The 20,000-nt window shown below is 37.0% G+C and overlaps 1 protein-coding gene across 9 annotated transcripts in view; it reads left to right on the top strand.

Annotated features, from left to right (window-relative positions):
• Positions 1-20,000, top strand: part of LOC135201380 (solute carrier organic anion transporter family member 74D-like) — a 381,276-nt gene that overhangs the window by 248,165 nt on the left and 113,111 nt on the right. Inside the window, exon 1 of one of the 9 annotated variants that reach the window (XM_064230235.1) lies at positions 12,791-12,902. The exons of 7 other annotated variants lie outside the window; for them this stretch is intronic. The gene's annotated coding sequence lies outside the window, so the exon portion shown is untranslated. Of the gene's footprint in view, positions 1-12,790; positions 12,958-20,000 lie in introns of those variants that run through there. One more of the 9 variants, XM_064230238.1, reaches the window with a different exon arrangement.

Below are 20,000 nucleotides of genomic sequence, written 5' to 3'. Positions count from 1 at the left end.
TATATATATATATAGTATATATATATATATATATATATATATATATATATATATATATATATATATATATAACACATATATAGTATATATATATATATATATTATAATATATATATATATATATATGAATATATGAATTTTTATCACATCACCGTTATTCATATACATTGCAATAAGCTACAAATGTCCTTTAATATCCAATTCGCTCTACCTATTAACCGAAGGGGAAAATTTTTTAGTTGATAATAATTTCGTCCTCTCGTGGATTCGGAACCAGTCCTGATTTCTCCTCTGTGCGCTGGTTCGAATCCCACGAGAGGACGAAATTATTATCATCAACTAAAAAATTCCCCTTCGGTTGACATATATGAAAATATATTAATTCCGAGGTAGAGCGAATTGGATATTAAAACAATCATACACATTGCTTTTAATTTAATATTTCTTTTCAAGAGGTTTTGTGATAAGTCTTTGAAACTTTATTTTAGCCATCACGATTGACCTTAAGTAACGAATTATTTATTGATATACTTTTTTTGTTTTACCGTCAAGGCAGATGTGCGTGAAATTACCGAAGTGCACAAAGTTGGTGATTTTATTTATACTTCTTTATGAACATTTGTTCCCGCCCTTTTGAATGAAAATTTTTGTTCGTTTGCCCTTATGACTGGAGATTTCTGTTCGTCTTTGTGACTGAGAATGTGCGCGGCTTAGTGACTTTGAAAAACTTCTATTCGTCCTTGTGACTTCGAACATTGTTGATTATGGCGACTTCGAAAATTGTTGATTATGGCGACTTCGAAAATTGTTGGTTCTGGACACTTCGAAAATTGTTGATTATGACAACTTCGAAAAATGTTGGTTCTGGTGATTCGAAAATTTGTGTATGCCCAAGTGATTGAAAAATTATGTTTGCCTTTGAAATTTGAAAATTTGTGTAAGCCCTTGTCAATTTGAAATTCTCGTTTTTATGGTGACGGAAAATTTGTGCACGTTTTAGTGTCTGAAAATTTGTCTTCGTCCATTTGACTGTGAAAATTGTCTCTCTTCTGACTTTGAGAATTTGTGTTCACCCTCGTGACTTTGAAAGTTTGTATCCGTCATAGTAGCTTTACATTTTTACTGACGGAAAATGTTCATCCGTCCAAATTACGAAAAAATAATCTGCCCTTCTTAGTTACTTTGGTGTAGTATCCAAGTTGTGGTTATTTAATATGAATGTAATATAATAACAATAATTGATAGCTACCTTGACTTGCACATTGGAATTTATTTCGGTTTGGAAATAACATTAGAGTGCCATATTAACCTTCAAAGGATACTGCTCCATTTAGTGGGACAATAAAGTGTATTATATGGCTTACGGAAATATTTTCGATGGTTACCATATCATTACAGTAATCTTTTATTTCGTGTATATTTTTTACGATGTTCCAGAAGTGATTTAACAGAATTTAATATTTATTCAAGAGTATAATTTTTGTCCATTCTTATATCGTGTTCTTCCTCCTTGGATATTGCTATCAAAATAGAAAACGCGACAGCCTTATATGTCTGGCCCCTTCTCTCTCTCTCTCTCTCTCTCTCTCTCTCTCTCTGTTTTAATCTAGTGATTTTAACTCTTTTTAGCGGCGTGGAACCTTATCCGTCATAAGAGGTAAAGGGAGGGAGAGTAAGAATGAAAATTTAGTAATTAGTTTGAGCGCCGTATGTTAAAAAAAAATATAAAAATAGAATCTTACGCTTGCAATTTTCAGCAGGAAATTCGAAATATTTATCGTCACCTGCACCTTTGGTAGAAATTTATTGCAGGAGACTTTTATGTTTATTTTTTATTTTTTTTTTATTTTCTTTTTTTTATCAAAGTGAAACGTTCATCTGTGAAGCGTGTTTTTTTGGTTTGTTTTATGTCTGTAAAGTAACTTGTAATTTCAGGAAGACATTTTTTCTTTTCAATTTTTTTTTTTTTTTTTTTTTTTTTTTGCGCTAGAGTATTTCACGCTTTTTAATTAACGTTGCTTGATTTCCTGAGACGCAGTTTCATTTATTTTACGTACTTTCCACTTATGTTTTACAGCTAGTCTTCGAGAATTTTTTGTTTTGTCTGCAATAAAAGTAACATTATAAGACAAATGAAAGTATTTCTGGATGAATGAAAGTAAGGAAGTTGAACAACTGCCAGCACGAATGTGAAAGGATAAGGATAACTGACAAAGTAGGAGAAGCCAGGAATACAGCTGCACCTCGGTAACAGTGAGAAGGAAAGAGGAATTTTTTTTTATTTCGTTTTAAAAAACTAATTGTTTTCAGTGATTATTTGGCCTTTTCTTCTTTGTGGAGAAGGAGTGTGGAAGTTGAATGCGATTAAAAATAAAAAAGGCGGATATATGAAAAAAGTATAGTTAAAAGGGTTGAAGGGACGAGAAATGGAAAACTGCGAAGAATATTAACTTCATTGCAACAAGAGTCGGAGTTTTATCGTTGGCCTAGTTTCGTTTTGGGAGGACTTTGGAGAGGGAAACAAGGAAAGTGTCCGTTGGATGGCGTGTCGGAGACGTTAGGTCTGAAGGGTCTTATTATTTATTGATTTATACATGAAGGTGAGTGGTGCAGTGCGCTTGGAAAGTTTTGACGTGCTGCTGAACCTCAAGTGTGAACATATGTAACGGATAAATTTCCAGCAGTTTTCAAGCACAGGATTTTCATCCTTGATTTAATATGGTGGAGTGGTAGCAACCACCCTTTTATCGGGAGAAACGCGTGTGTGTGTGTGTGCGTGCGCGCGCGCGTGTAAATAGTTGCACGTCCAGTTCTGTAGGCTGTTGTAGAAAAATGTTCATTCATGCGTTTTTACGTATAAAGCTTCCACGTTGTATTCTTGCATTGCAGTGGAACTTTTTACAGATCATAATTTAAAACCTGATTCTTGGGACTACTTTTGACTATGTTTAAAACCATCTTTATTTTCTGAGGCCAGTGAAGGAAGATTTATGGTTTAAACATCGAAAGATTTCTTCTAAAGGGTCAGTATTTCTATGCGTAAGTTGATGCTATTGTCTGTATCGCTCGTTGTTGATTAAATTTTTTGTATATTGTATGTTACCATTTTTACCATGTATAACAAAACAACCATCTTTTGATTTTTTTTTTATCTCGATGACCAGTAATTCTTTCTTTGCTGTAGTTTGTTCAGAGTTGCTTGAATTCGTTTAGAATTCATTTCATTTTTCCATAATAAATATACATTTTTTATATCCACGTGCTTTTAAAAACAGGTATAGTATATACTCAGATGTACCCGTAAGTTCGTAAGTTTTTTTTTTTTTTTTTTTTTTTTAATTCTCCAGGAGTTGATTATGAAGGTCTTAACAAGCAATGTATCATCATTTTTGGTCGCTGGGAGCACTTTTACCTGCCGCAGTAACTATGAAGTAAAAGTACGCCATGTGTAAAGTTAGTCCTTTGATTTATTATTTGATCAAGGTAAAGACTTTTTCTTTTTATTTTGGTTGCATATGTTCAAATTATCACTAAAACAGAATGTAACCGAAAATACAACGCACGGAAAGAGGCAGTCTTCTCATATTTTTGTTTCAGTAAAAGAAAATTATGCAGATGGTTTTGTCTGTCCGACCGCACTCATTTTGTCCGCACATCATCTATCCGCCCTCAGATCTTAAAAACTACTGATGCTAGAGAGCTGCAAATTGGTATGTTGATCATCCACCATCCATACATTAAACTTAACAAATTGCAGTCCTCTAGCCTCAGTAGTGTTTATTTTATTTAAGGTTAGAGTTAACCATAATTGTGCGTCTGGCAACTTTATAGAACAGGCCACCACCGGACCATGATTAATGTTTCATGGGCCGCGGCTCATAAGCATTACACCAAGACCACCGAAAGATAGATCTATTTTCGGTGGACTTATTTATATTATGATGTACATAAAACTCGTTTGCGCCTTTTTTTTGGCGCATTTTTTGCTTGTTTTTCAATTGAATCTCTTCCGTGTTTGTGTAAATGAGATGTACTTGATGCGTCAGTGAGGGTTGTAAGAGAATTTCACCTAAATCGTGAGAAACGTGAGGTAGGAGGGAAGTTTCGAATTTTCGTATGGGCAGCATACGTTTCCAAGAGTAGAAACGCCAACCGCTAAGGAAAACGGACCCTGGTAGTAAGATAAGAGAGTATAAACGAGGTCATCAGTAGGATGAAGGTCCATGAAGGAAGGGGAAAAAATAATGATAGAGCTATGAATAGCAAGAATGTTAGTCATCCCAGTCAGGTGTCACTGTGGTGATAAGACCTTGGACATGGATTATGGTTGGAAGTAATTGTAATTTATTTTACAAAATAACCCAAGTAATATTCTAAATCCTTTAGCAATTAATGATTGCGTCTGATTTTGAGAAACGACACCTAACAGGGTATAAAAAGAGAAATAAGAACCCCCGTTTTCTTCTCTCCAGCGTTTAATTCTTGAGCCTAGTTTCCAGAAATCTCGTGTGATCCTACAAGGAACAATGCAGTTGCGGGTTTGGCATCTGTGATTGAATTAGTATAGACCTGCTAAGAACGGCTGAAATAAGTGAATCAGTTTTAATTGTCGTAGTCATTTTATTATCTCTCATTCCTTCAGAAAAAGGAGGCTTGCCATAAGCATTCTTTGTCTGTGTGTATGTAACACATACAACTTTTCTCATTATATGTTGAAGCTTCTCATATATTTATTCATAACTAACACGTGATCCGCGCTCCTTCTTCGATGTCGACCCATTCTAGAATGGGCATTTTTGCCAAAATTTACAAAGTGGTTGATTTTATTGGTACTTCGCTCCGTCATTCGGTCATAAAAGTGAATAAAGTCCTTTATTTTAAAAGTGAATGCAGGCAGATACTTGTCACTGTCTATCCTTTACATACGTATTACTTGTGATACAGTTATTTCGTAGATTCTTGAACATTTCTCCGGACTAAAATAAAAGAAAAGGAAACGTTTATCAATGTTTTCTTCAGAAGTTATAGAATATCACAAAAAATGAGAAATGAAACAAGGAGAGAATGGTAATTGACCTGAACAATATTCTTCTCTGGTAAAAAGGGTTCGTGTGTGTGTGTTTGTATGTGTGTGTGCGATGGAGGATGGAGTTGGGGTGGGGTGGTGGGGTTGTTCTATTGAGGTTACTAGGTTAAAAATAGATCCAGTCTTGAAACGATCACATGGCAATGAATGAAGAAGGTCTGGGTTGAGTGTGTGGTTACGGCGAGGTCTTGGCACCATTGCGCGTGCGTGGTGGTCATGGATGATAACAGGTAAAACAACAGTGACGCTAATTTTGATATGACCAATGCTAATAATGGGGTTAATGGAATGGTGGTGAATCCTGTACCTTCTGTTTCCTCGAATTCTCCCTCTCCTCTCAGCTGACAAACTTGATAGTTTATGCCAGCCTTTATACATATAACGTGTCCGTTTTTAATTTGTAACAATAATGCTCACGTTGTCGACAGCGATGTTAATGGTGGTAACAGTAATCAATATTCCTCATTATTTGGCGTCTTTTTCTTTCTCTCTTTCTCAACCAGTGATATTATCATCTTTACAGTCTGTAATCTTTGTGATGATGAGGTGAAAGTAATTGTATGTCATGATCTTGCGAATAACAACACTTCTCATTGTGGTGATAATGACGTTTAAATTAATGACTCTTAACTAATCCTCTTCGCTTTTGTCGACTGATTTCTCTCTGTGAGCTAATAATTCTCTCTCTCTCTCTCTCTCTCTCTCTCTCTCTCTCTCCTCTCTCTCTCTCTCTCTCTCTCTCTCTCTCTCTCTCTCTCTCTGAACTAATAATCTCATTAGCTTACCAGCATGTACTTGTACATAATGAAATTGTATGATATGATCATTCTAATTTTAATGGTACTGATGCTGATCATGATGACTCTTCATTAATCATCTTCGGTTTCGTAGCCTCGCTCTTTCTCTCTCCCTCTCGGATCTGATAACCTCACTAATTACCCAGTCTGCACTTAAGTCTCGTGCCCTTGTATCCATGGATCCCCGTCTGCTGTAGCTGTAGCCTTTACCTCCCCGTCAGTGTTCGCATAAATCCATTCATTACATGTGGCCTCTTACGCCCCCGCCCCGCCCCCTCTCTTCCTCCCTTCTTCGCCTCCCCATCACCAAAACCTTTCTTCAACTATATGGTTATCCGTTCTCCTCCTCCTCCTCCTCCTCCTCCTCCTTCCTCCAGTCTTCCTCTGGAAAGTGAGAGAGTAAAAGTAAAACTTTGGAAGGTCTTAGGCTGATTGAGCGTTTGTTTAAGGTTTTTACTCTCTCTCTCTCTCTCTCTCTCTCTCTCTCTCTCTCTCTCGTGAGCACAGACTAGGCTATCAGACTGATCATTAAATAAATCGTCTGCCTGTACCAAGCTCCCTCTACATCTATAATTGCTTTGGATAACGGTCCCTGTGTTATGTATAACGGGCCTCAATTACACGTTTTGATGGGCGTCAAGACGTCTGATATGCATAAGAGAACTCAAGTATAAACTAGGGTTCACCATCAAGAAATGAAGTTGTAAATGTATACGAAGTTTCATTTCGGCATTTTTAGCATTTAAGCATTGACTCTCCGTAGAGCTAGCCGTGTCCCTAATTATCCTTTATTCAAAAATCTTGGCGAATTACAATGAAAAATCGAGGTTCGTTGAAGAATTGCCCTGGAGAATCGTAGGATCACGATGTTACTGTAATACATTACTAGGTCACGTCTTTCACCTCGCAAGAGTCGGCTTACCTTAACTTTATATCTTGCTTGTTTCCCTTTCCTTCCTGACTGGCCTGTAAAAGAGGTTCCCCGTCCAATCGCTCTTTGCTGACAAGAAAGGATCGTCGGATGTACATACGTACCTTCCTGTAGATTATGCTTGGCCTTTTTATATCGGTCCTTCCCAAATTAGGCTCAGGCGAGTGATATTTTCGTTACCTGACGTCACAATGGCCACGATCACATGCACAGTAGACCAAAGCGACTGCATCGGTCGAAGGGAAAATTGATGATGATGATGATGATGATGATGATGATGATGATGATGACGAAGGGCTGAGGAAAATTGATGGTGACGATGTTGAACTGAGGAAATGCAGCCCAAGGTGGATGACCTACTTATAAAAACTTGGTCATTGTCAATGACGAAAAACCCTCCTTGTTCCCCTCCCCCCCCCCCCTCTCTTCTCTCCCTCCCCTCTCCCTCTCCCCATTGGGGGTTAATCTCCCCATCTCCCATTTTCTCCGTTCTGCTTGCATGCGTCGCAGTCATGCTGGGCGTCACGATCGAATGCAGCCATGCTCTTCCATGCTTGCGGAGCGTGTGTGCTTGTTATGCAATATTAACCGTTTTGTGAAACATTTCTGGCAAAATCATCGCTCGTTCATTTGGAGGAGCCAGAAAGAAAAGAAGAGCGGTCAAGGTGAACTTTTCCTGGAGCGAAGTTCTAAGTTTCTTGTGCTGCAGTTGTGATTTGCGTCTTTTTACTCATTTTAGTCAGAAGCACCTAAGCTATCATTGGATTTTATTATTATTATATTTACTTAGATATTTATTTATTTGTTTTACATAGAGTAGAAGTGGTTGGGAAAGTGTTCTCGTTCGTCTCCTGTAGATTTTGGACTCACCAAACACAAGTGCTTCATTTCTCTCAAGATTTTATTTCACTATTTTTTAAGGTAATATAATTTCAGAAATGTAACCAAAGCCTGAAAGGCGACCTTTGGGATACCGAAGTCCTAATGATGGAACCAGTTATGAAATGTGAGACAGATCTGGGGAGGTTTTAAATAGAATTTACAAATGATTTAGTGTTGTGGCTGCAGTTTCTTTTCCAGTGTCCAGTTACAAAGCGTGGTTATGCCCTTATATTTTTATATGGACGGAATCTGTAACATATGCTTTGAAATTTATTTATAGATAATGTTACTTTCCTGTAAACGTTCTTTGTAGCAGCAATAGGGTAGTAAGAATATTCTCTCCCACCTTTACAAATGGTATATCTGACACAAGGACATCAGTGTATAATTTGGTAAATTTTCCGCGATTGTTTACGTCAAGTTGTTGTTCTGCGAACTTTTTTCAATTTATCTAATTAGTTATCGCAAACTGGATCATCAGCCTCTCCCAGATCCATTTATCTCATTGGGTTATCCTTGTAAGTTTTTATTATTTCCTCCATTTGTTTGTTCCAGTTGGATCATGACTGGGAATCATCAATCACTTCATTAATGAAGACTTTCCTGAATCAAATAAGTTTTGATTAACGATTCTGCAGTAATATTGGTCTTTGGTTTGACGTTCACTTCAAAATTGATTAGGCTCTTGTTCATAGAATTCCCCGGCTGAGAACCGCTTTTCAGCGAGAGCAATGGGAGATATTTCTGTTTTTTTAACAATTGGATAAATCTATAATTCCTATCGCACGTTGAAACTACTATAGGGGTACGGATATTTCACTCCAGCTAAGTTTTGTTCTATTGTATTTATTTTATTGGGGAAGGGAGGCAAAACTTTTGTCCGATATAATTTGATGAATGTTATAGATCTTACAATGTCGAACATCTGCAGTCAGTGAGAAATCGTATTTTCCGACAAATGTACTCCTCCAGCTATGAAGGAGTGGAAATTAGATGTATTATACATTTTAAAAGTAAAACGGAGTCCACTGATATTCTTAATATATTCTATATGTGACATAAGAAAAAAGGAACATGACAAGTCTTGTAATGCGCTTGATTCTCCAAAGTATAAGAATCAGTGAGCCTGTTGAGTGCTTAAATAAAGGGAAAACAAAGCTTAAATAAAGCTTTGTTGAGCTTTAAATAACCGTCATTTTGCCAGTATGTACTTTTGGAATGATGGGCTATATATTATATATATATATATATATATATATATATATATATATATATATATATATATATATGTGTGTGTGTGTGTGTGTGTGTGTGTGTGTGTGTGTGTGTATATATATATATTATATATATATATATATAGATATATATATATATGGTATACTCGTGTATATATATACATATATATTCATACATACATACATACTTATAAGTGATATATTCGTGTGCGTATGTGTGTGTGTGTGTGTGTTCAACAATATATATAATGTACGGTAAGAATGGAAGGAAAACTTGTTGAGCAACGCGCTTTGTCTAGAGTTGCCGGATGATTTCATCATTGTGGTGCAAGATTTGCAACTAGCTGGGCATGATTTCATACTTGATTCGTTGAATTTTAGCTTTCCACTATTATTAGCGATCCTCTGGTTTTAATGTTCGTTCTTTGGTGTCTTGTAACGGAGCATTTGCCTTCTGTATGATTAGAAATCCGTACACAATTGGGAATCTGGCCAGCAGTTCTCTGCTTATATCTTAAAAATCAGTGTAAACACAATCATGTTTTATGAATGTACGTCCATTTTTTATTTTTGTGCTTCCTTGTCTGTTTCTTTTGACCTGATTACATGACAGCTGATGAACGGATTATTCGTATATGGGTGAGAGTCTGGATCAGAGTCTAGTTACGGAATGTAGTCAGTTTTCGTGTTGTTCTTGTCAGAATGTGTAGTTCAGTATATTAATTGACAGCCACGTGTTGTTTGTGGGAAAAAACGTAAATGGGAAACCATAAGTAAAATAGAATTTTTTTTTAATACAAAGCTAACTCCCTTAATACCCTTTTTTGATTCTTGGGCATGTTTAAGGATTGGCTCGTATTCTTGTCCACTATTTGTAGGTCTTTGTTTTTATATCGAGCGCGTGTACAATTGTCTTCTGACTGGAAGTAGTTTACTGGTTAAAGGGTTGATAGAACATAACCAGCTTCCCAGTATTTTGCTAAAAATAATGCCGATGGGAAAGAGATAAAATAGGAGGGTATATACGGTACATCAGAATATTGGAGTAGTCTCATTCACTGTTTTTTTTGTTTTTTTTTTTTAAAGGGGGGGGTCAGGTTGGGGAGCGGGGGGACGACTGGGTCATTTAGATGTAAAGGTTATGCTTAGAACATCTAGGTTCACAATAACCATCCGAGAATTCGCAATTTCGTCTCTCTCATTTAGTTAGGAGTTTAGAAATCCTGTTATGTTGATATTAATGGGAAAGTGATGAAGGTTTCTTGGATGTCCACTCTACTTGCTCATAGTCTATGAAAGCTTCAGATATTTTTAAACCTTCAAACCTTCCCGTAAATCGTTCCCTTGAAGATTTGTGTGTGTGTGTGTACACAAGTCAGCAGTATAATTACAGTTCATTCATTAAAAGGAAAATTTTGCGTTAATGTCTATCCGTTCATCACCCACCCACCCCACGTGTTTTTTTTTTTTTTTTTTTTTTTTCTCAAGACCGGTTTTACATAGTAAGTCAATGTTGTGGCAATGATGTGCAGTGCGTCTCATGATTCATAAGAGTTAGTCACGTTATAAAATATTGTAAGAACGAGAGATCATTCAAAGTAGTTCTCTGGTATTAACCAGCCAGTCGTAGATATAAACTGAATAGTTCTTGATAGAGGAGCTTAATTAATCTATACAATTCTGACTTGAGTAGATGGAAAAGTTTTCCATTGGATGGTGGACCTTGTAAAATCTTTGGAGTTCGGCCAAATGAGAGCAGTAGACCATCAGACCTAAAGTTCATGGAGAAAGCAGGTCCTTATGAAATATCAGGACACCAGGCCATTGAGAAGCTGGATCTTGAAGGAACATTTGTTTGATTATGAAAATCAAATCGATAAAGGGTGTGCAATATGCAGCCTTAGAAAAGATGCCCTTGGAAACGCTAGACCTATATATATATGTAAGCTTTAGAGCAGAACTTCACCTTACGCTGTTCCGTCCGTTTTCTTTGGCTTAACCTTGATGCATCTTGCAGCCACTTGATCATTACTTAATATTCCCTATTTGGAACAATTTTTCAACCTTTTGTCTTCATTTTCTCATGAATGTTTGCATCACATTTAAAATGTTCAAAGGTATTTCTGTGATTGGTATTTGAAGTAAGTATTGCCGCTCTGCAATAATACTTTATACAAGGGATCGTGACGCGATATACTTAGTAAGAGCTTTATTTGTTTTACCGAAGTACCCATGCTGTTACAAACCGGTAATGTAAGAGAGCGTGGAGACGAGGTCATTCTGTATACTAAGAGAGTTATCCTGGGCTGGACGACGATAACGCAGAATTATCCTTGGTACACATTTGAAATATGTGGATATGCAAAGGACCTTTAGTTACATAGAGATGATTAAATTCGCGTTGTTCTCCAATCGTGGTGTTTTAGAATATTACGTCTAACAAAGAATTCAGGTGTTTTGGTGACAGTAGCAAAATTACGGGAAAACAATTGAACCGGTTATCGCGAATTTTTGCTACAAGATTGAGAATGTTTTTGTAGTAATTGATTAATTTGCTGTAAAATCCAAGTTGGTTATGGATCCAGGCCTTGTCTGTGTGTGTGTGTGTGTGTGTTTGTGTGTGTGTGTGTGTCACTGATGTTCATTTACAGAAGACAGTAGCTGTTTGCAGCTGGTGAAAGAAAACGCAAATGGAGCACAATTTTTAAGCGAATTGCTATAGAATATTTTGGTCACCGTGTTAATTAGATTTGCTGAAGGATGCTGTGCCTGGTAGCTCATCTTATTTTTCCTAAACATGAATTTTAGTAGGTAATAATTCAGTAAGCTATTGTTCATTTTGGAAGTGTTAGTTCTTACAGTGTATATGATAGCATTTTTGTATCGTATGAACTCGTTTACAGATTGCAATAAAATTTTGTGAATATGATCATCGGCCAGGAGAATACTGGGAAACAGTGGAAGAACATATGAGCTTGATACCGTGATATGAGGGTTCAGAGGTGAACAGGAAGGAAGAACAGGAATGGTTAGTGCAATGAAGGTTGCCAAGCAGTCTAGACAGAACTCGCGAAATGGCTCTCTCTCTCTCTCTCTCTCTCTCTCTCTCTCTCTCTCTCTCTCTCTCTCTCTCTCTCTCCCCGTCGTCGTCGCCTTCATGTCAAGAACAATAACTTGGAAAGTTCTCAGAGGAAAACGAAAGCGCCAGCATCTTCTGGGAAGCTGCATCTCTTATCAGGATGTCCTTTATCTGTTGACGTGGCGCGAGAGGGGGAGAGAGAGAGATACACCTGAAATCTGTAGCCCCATTTCAAGTGTCAACTCAAGGCCCTGTCCAAGGTACTGGAGTGTCACAATATCTTGCCTCCCTCCTCTTCCCTTATTTCTATCCTTCTTGTAGGCAGTGAAAGTCCTGTTGCAATTTCATTGTGAAAGTTTACGTGACAGCGGGACCATACAATAGAGGGCACCCCTTATATGCCTACTCTTGCCAAATGCGTGACCTAGAATGTATTTTATTCGAGAACAAAGGCCATTTTTCCGAAATGGTTTCAAACTGGAAACTGGTAACGGTAATACATCTGTTAGCAAAAGTAGTCGAGTACCACATGTTAAAAATTGCTGAAGGAGCCCCAGGGAAATATGATGATTACTTTAGAAAATGGTCAGAATTAATGAGCACCTCGGTCTTTATAATTTTCAAGGTCATTCAATGCTCGCACTTGATCTTCCTCTTGGGGTTTGCCTGCAGCCGCTGCTGTTACTGTTGCTGGCGGTGGTAGTGATGGCGGTGGTTGGTGCTCCTGTTGTGGGCTAGTCCGTCCGGACAGTGAAAGCAGTTGGCTGTTGCCCAATGTGACAGGAGGCGCTCAAGGCTGGTTTAGTCTTCTGAAGTCTGTTTAGTGGCTGTCTACCTTCCATAGTGATAGCACAGCTTTTGCCTTCGCCCTCGGCCATCCATTTCCCCACGCGCAAGTGCTTGCATGAGAGAAGTGCTCTTGGAGCTTGAAGCGTCGAGTGCTCTCGGTCTGTGCTGTTGCCATAGCGGGATCTTATGATTTAGACTGTTATCTTTCAAGAAACACTCTGAGTGGACCTAAGTTTCGTGTTTTTATTCGTAATTCATGTGTTGAAAGAACGTACAAACTTTAAGTTACTGTTACCTTCAAGGTTTTTCAATGTCATGTGTAAATCGGGATCTCTTCTTCGATAGTGGTCGCTGAAAATCGCGATAAAAAATGCTGAAGAAACAAGTTTCCCGTTTATTTGAGGAAGTGGGTGATACTACCACTCTAGCTCTGTACTGTTATGTCCTGATCGAGTCGCAAATAAAGTTGTGTGCGCTTATGTTCAATATATATCCAATTATTTCTATTTACAAAAAATAACGTATACCGTCTGTGAATACTTTTCTTTAGGATAATCTATAAAATGTATCCACGAAAACGCGGAACGACCTAGACGGAAAATATTTATATACCATTGTTTAGAGAGACGGAATTACTAGCAGATGCAAGTGTGAGCATCTGCTACACGTGAACGTGACCTACACGTACCGTTATTTATGCAGGAGATCAATAGTCTTTGGTAGACTGCGAAATGTTTCCAGTAACTGTGAAAGATTCTGGTGTTGTTAACCATTACCTTTAGTAGAGATGAGATCGTATTTCCTTTTTATGTTTCCCTAAGGTGAATACAAGATGAAATGTTAATTCAAAGCTTTTGTGTAAAGTTCTAAATCTCGTCATTTCCCCATTTTCTAAGTATTATTGTATGTCTGAAGACAAGATAGGTACATATTCATATGAAGCTTTCGTTCCTTTTTTTGCACACGTATATATTTCGTTAAGATTCGCCCTCATTTTATTTGTGTCGATATGGATTTCCTCGTTTCATCATTTTACCCCCCCCCCTCTCTCTCTCCTCTCTCTCTCTCTCTCTCTCTCTCTCTCTCTCTCTCTCCTATCTCTCCCTCTCCTTCTCTTCTCTTTCTCTCTCTCGTTCTCCTAGTGGCCCTCCAACTCCCAACCCCCTTGCCAAATCACTATCTCCATGGTACTCTGCATCGTGGCATGTTACGTAATTCGTACTCTGTCCTGCATACATGCAGCGCGTTTATGTATGTATATTATAAATGTATATGTATATATATTACTCTTATTTATTTAATAAACACAAGTAATTATATATAATATAATAATATTATATATAGAATATATTATATATTATTATATATATATATATATATAGATATACTATATTTAGAGAAGAGGTAGAGAGAGAGAGAAGAAGAAGAGAAGAGAGAGAGATAGAGAGAGAGTGAGAGAGAGAGAGAGAGAGAGAGAGAGAATTTCTTCATTTACCTTCGCCCTTGATGTTTCAGTTGAAAGGCGCTCATGGTAACAAAGAACGGAAAAGAACCTGTATTTTTGTGTGTAACCAGTTTGAGATATAAAGATTCGAAGCTGCAACACTGCAGTTTGATTCATGCTAACGTGAAGTTTTTTTTAAGAGTGTTTTGAATGGAAGAGATAGACTGAAATAACATTTATTATTTTTTGTTTTCTTAAAAAAAAAAGAGCATATAAGGCTTTCTGCCTTCCTTTTCATGCAAAGGTCGTCGGGACGGGCAACTTAATTGCCTTGGTCATCTCTTGCCGAAATAGGAAGAAATAAGACAAGAAGGAAAATGGAAGAGAGTGGAGCCTTTTTCCAGGGTCCTTAGTTAAAGAAAAATGATAAAACACAACGAGACACTGACTAAAAAGGCACCTGTAGAAAAAGAGAGAGCGATAGGCATATTCCGACAAAGTGGAAATGGATGTAAAGTAACGTCAGTAAAAAAAAAAAAAAAAAAAAAAAAGAGCTAAGAATCCATATAAGACATCCCCATTCAAACGGAGTGAAGTAATGAATTTGTACCTGAATAGAACGCCTCATTTTTGACACTTTAATTTACCTAGTTGAATGATGTAATCCTCTCATACGGTACAATAAGTACGTATATTGTTTAACTGTTCTGTCCTAGGGGTCATATCCGTTACTCTCTTCTTAGCGTAACAAAACGTAATCTTGTAGATAATAATACTTGTGAACCTACACATCTTCGAGCACGTGTGCCCATTATTCCCCCTCTTGAACAAGCGTTGCCATTATCTTGTGCGTAGTATCATATTAGCTAGTTAATTTTAGATTTTCTTACTGTCGAGCGACTAGGGAGATTTCAAGAAATCCCAAGCTAAGTTCCGTATAGTATGTTTTATTTTGGCTGCAGTAGCTATTCTACCGTAACATCACTTATTTAAGAATAAGAAAATATGTGAAATGTATGTCAGCATGTATTTGTTCATGCTTGAAATGTATACATTTGTGCATCAGATATGTAGAGAAATGTGTCAGTATCGGATGTTGCCTTCTTCCAAAAGAATATCGGATTCATGAGGTACTATTGGTTTTCTATTTGGCTATTCGTATAGAGGCGTGAATTAGCCAGTTTGCTCCTAATGCGCCATGAAAAGTGAATGTATTTCTTTCGCTTAGAAGTCTGTAGGCGATACAATATTTAAAACGAGAAGGTAAAATAATAGTTTGGCAAGGGCGTCACTGCCATTTTACTCTTTTTATGCTTCTCTTGACTTAATGAATTTGGTACACTGGTTTTCAGTCCACTGTTATGGGTTGTTGCCGTTGGTAGAGAGAGAGAAATAACAAACGTGAGTTATCAGTGTACAGGCAAAAGGTATATTAGTACTATATCATATGTTCGGTTCTCAGCGCTTGCCAATCGTGTCCCATCTTTGAGGTCTGGAGAAGTCGTTTACTCTCAGAATGCGGCGATGAGTTGGGTAATTAAGGAGTTCTCGGAGCGGGTTTTATACCAAAATCACGTGGTTTTTTAAGGCTTGTTGAAAACAGTTTTTCCTAAGGGTGGAAGGTCTTGTCAGCTTTTACCATTTTGATCTTCGAAGGCCTGGGGCTACCATAGTTTCCGGAACCAGTCTCATTTTGGGCTTCCTGCCCATTCCAACCCGGATCTCTCTCTCTCTCTCTCTCTCTCTCTCTCTCTCTCTCTCTCTCTCAAAAGCATGGCGCCAAAACCTCAGTTTAATGGTTGGTTTCATTTGAATAAACTGTATTCCCTCCTAATTCTATGAGATGGAAAGTAGGGTATTTCAGATTCTCTCTAATAATACAAAATTGTATACATTGTCTCTTGAAACATTTACGTTTGTTTTATTTTCATGTTTGAAAGAGGTAAATACAATTATTTTGTCTGAAGCTTGAAGAGACGCCAAGTTAGTTTTTGACGAGAATTTAAGTGTATATTTGAACCTATGTTTATCATGAAAGCATTGGGGCAGTTTCATAGTAAGGAATCTCTTCTTGAGGGCCTCCTCCCGCTATTTTTCTTAATTATGGTATTATGTTGGTATAACCTTTGGCTGAGACCTCCGAAGAATTCTGTTTTTATCAACGAATCCTACTTTATCTGAGCAAGATCGTCTTCTATTTTGCCACCAGTTCTTTGTGGAGCCTTTTACAACACCTTCCAGAGTACGCAGTCAAGTCGTCAGTGAAGGCTGTGTCATAAGAATCTGTCCTCTAGTATCTCAAACTTTACACAAACAGCTAATAACTGTTCTTAGATAATTGCGAAATTGAAATCACCCTTGTTTATTAAGCTAATGTCACACGAGCAGAAATGGGCGTGACCTCAGTTTTGTCACCGATATGGGCTACTTTGTGATATTGCTCAAGGGCCACATGTTACAAGAAATCAAAACCAACCCCAATTCTGGAAATGATTGTACAAGGCACATGCAGGAGTTACTCACCTCTGCTTTATTACAGCTTTATTACAGAAAGATGATGTACTGCTGCTCTCATTATATCTATGACCTTAAGCTCTGTCGGAATATTGTGGAAAGTGCAGTTTAGGATCAGAAGCTACCCGTTTGGCCCTGACCTCATTGCTTGCTAAACTTAGTCGAGAACATTGTCTTTTCTGCATTCACTTTGTTACCTAGTATATATATATATATATATATATATATATATATATATATATATATATATATATATATATATATATATGTATATATGTGTGTTTGTGTGTAGGGGAAGGGCGCAGGAACACATTCAAATCCAGTGCATACATTAATTGTCAACGCTTTTCTTGACATGTGGTCACATCATCAGGACATCCTTGGAGACAATGTAAAAAATAAAAGTAGGGGGGCGGGCGGGGACGGGGCGCCATTCATTGTAGATAATTAAAAATAAACACGAAATATAAAAAAAAGAAAGTTAAAATGGAAAATCAGGTAAACTCAAATCATCAATCACACTTGAATACGTGTACACATTTAAAAAAAGCCAGTAAAAGAAATTCTAATTGAACTTAATAAAAAGCTGAACTTCATAAAAAAAGAATTTGAAATGAACTTAGAAGGGAGAGCAGAAGGCGCAACCTCTCTGAGTGAAAGAAGAAAACTCACTAAAAATAAATACAGCATAAAAACGAAGAGAAAAGCGGACAGAATTAAACAAAAAACTTCAAAATAATTGGCCAAGCCAACGGACCTGGAGAACTGCTTCTCTTGAAATGTCTGAATATCGAAAGAATGGAACCTACGATATATTGCCGATCATCGGCTGTTCCCCTGTTCATAGCGTGATTCGAGTGTTCGTTTAATTTTGTTCCGTTTTTATGCTGTAATCTACTAGTATGTTTTCCTCTTTCACCCAGAGAGCGCCTCAGCGGCGTAGTTGGTATGGTATTAGCGTTCCACCTCGGTGGTCGCGGGTTCGATTCTCGGCCATTCCGTTGAGGAGTGAGAGATGTGTATTTCTGGTGATAGAAGTTCACTCTCGACGTGGATCGGAAGTCACGTAAAGCCGTTGGTCCCGTTGCTGAATAGCCACTGGTTCCATGCAACTAAAAACACCATACAAACAAACAAACCGAGAGAGGCGCACCTTCTGCTCTTCCTTCTAAGATCATTTGAAATTCTTTTTTTTTTTTTTACGAAGTTCATCTTTTTATCAAGTTCATTTAGAGTTTTCTCTTATTAGTTTTTAAAGTGTGTACCTAAGTGTATTTAAGAGTGATTGACAATTTGAGTTTAACTGACCTTCCATTTCAAGTTTTCATATATTTCGTGTGTTTTTATTTTTAATTATGTGCGCTGAATGTCACCCCCCTTTATATATATATATATATATATATATATATATATATATATATTATATATATATATATATATATATATAAAATTATACATCTTTACCTTTCAACAAGAGATGTAAAGATATATAATTTTACAAACATTTTCGTCGCATATAAATCTTATTCTCGTCGATGGACTTCGTGACTTAATTAGTAAATTTTTTGGGATGCGGTCGCAAGCCTTATACCCGTTCCCACGTGTGCGCGTTTTTATTTTTTTTTTATAACAACAGTGGCCTCTAGTCATCTCGATTTCTTAGATTTAGGAAACGCTTTTACCACTGCAAGCCTTTGATCTGTATGGGAAGTAAGTGAAGAAGTTCTTCCTTCCAAGCGCCTTAGTGGCTTGATCGGTATGGTCTTGGCCTGCCACCTCGGTGGCCGCGAGTTCGATTCTCGGGCATTAAACTGAAGGGTTAGAGATGTGTATTTCTGGTGGTAGAAGTTCACTATCGACGTGGTTCTCAAGTCTCGTAAAGCCATTGGTCCCGTTGCTGAATAACCACTGGTTTCATGCAACGTAAAAACACCATACAAACAAAAACACGTTCTTCCATCCTTCTCGGGATTCGAACCCACACTGTACTAAACTTAACACCATGGTGACAACAACAAAATAAAAAAAAAAAAGTTTTCTTTCTTTAATCTTAACTTTCAACATTATTTACTGATCTTGTAATAACAAGTGCACCAAAACATAATTATGATGAAATGTGATTGTGATTATGATTACGAAATTACAAACAACTTCGGAGAAGATAAAAAAAATGGTTTAATAACATTTTGTAGATATACTTTACATAACCCTGCAACCTTGAAATCGTGCTGAGTATTTGCAACCTCTCCCTAAGAAGGACTTGCCATAGGTTCGAATTCTGCACTGAAAGGAGGGCGTTCTGTTTTTTTTGTGTTTTTTTTCCTCAAATCAGAATTCAAAGATGACATTGGTTTGTATGTCCAATATGATTTAGGAAAGCGAGTAATTAGGACTTCATTGTATCTACTGAAAACAGGTTTCTGATGAACGCGACGAGCAGAATAAACGTGACTGATTTTTTTCCCTGAAAAGCCTATCGTGTCTCTTAAACCCAGATGGTTAGTCAGCTGTGGCGAGTCACAGTTAGGAATATTTATACCATCCCGAGCCACGCTTTCTGAGGGAAAAAATTTCAGTTCATATATTTCTTTATTTAAAAGTTATACACTTTTCCCTCAGAAAGGGTGGCCTTGGAGGGTGTCAAGCTAGAAAAACTGGAGAAATATCAATATTGCAGGATCACCACAGAGGAGCGAATGAGAAAAACTTAAGTACAGTACTTTCGTACCTTGTATTACGTGAAAGTCCTGCATATACATAATATATGTATATTTTATATATATACACGAGTGTTGTGTATGTATACACACATATATATATATATATATATATATACTATATATATATATATATATATATATATATATATATATATATATATATATCGAATCCGTAACGTCAGAAAACAAGGAAAGGAGAGTGGGGCTTAGCGTGTTTAATTAGACGTTCGAGTGATCCAAGTAAAATTACGAAATATCGACCAAAAATTTCAACAGCTCATGAATAGATACAGTATGGAGAAAAATAAGGTTAACAATATCAGAGTATAGGAACTTTGTACTAACTAGTGAAACACACTATAGAAGAATCCTTACAGTTCAGCAAAAGTAATCATTACGACAATCTTTTTAGCTTATGGTATTAAAATTCATTCTGCTTTTATATTCACGAGTATAATTCTGTTGAAGTGTCCATTGATATGTAAATTTCTATTTTTTATGATAATGGAAAAGTCTGTAACAG

Source organism: Macrobrachium nipponense, chromosome 28 (genome assembly GCF_015104395.2).
Source record: "Macrobrachium nipponense isolate FS-2020 chromosome 28, ASM1510439v2, whole genome shotgun sequence".
NCBI classification, from domain to species: Eukaryota; Metazoa; Arthropoda; class Malacostraca; order Decapoda; family Palaemonidae; genus Macrobrachium; species Macrobrachium nipponense.
This window is presented reverse-complemented; position numbering and strand designations above follow the sequence as displayed.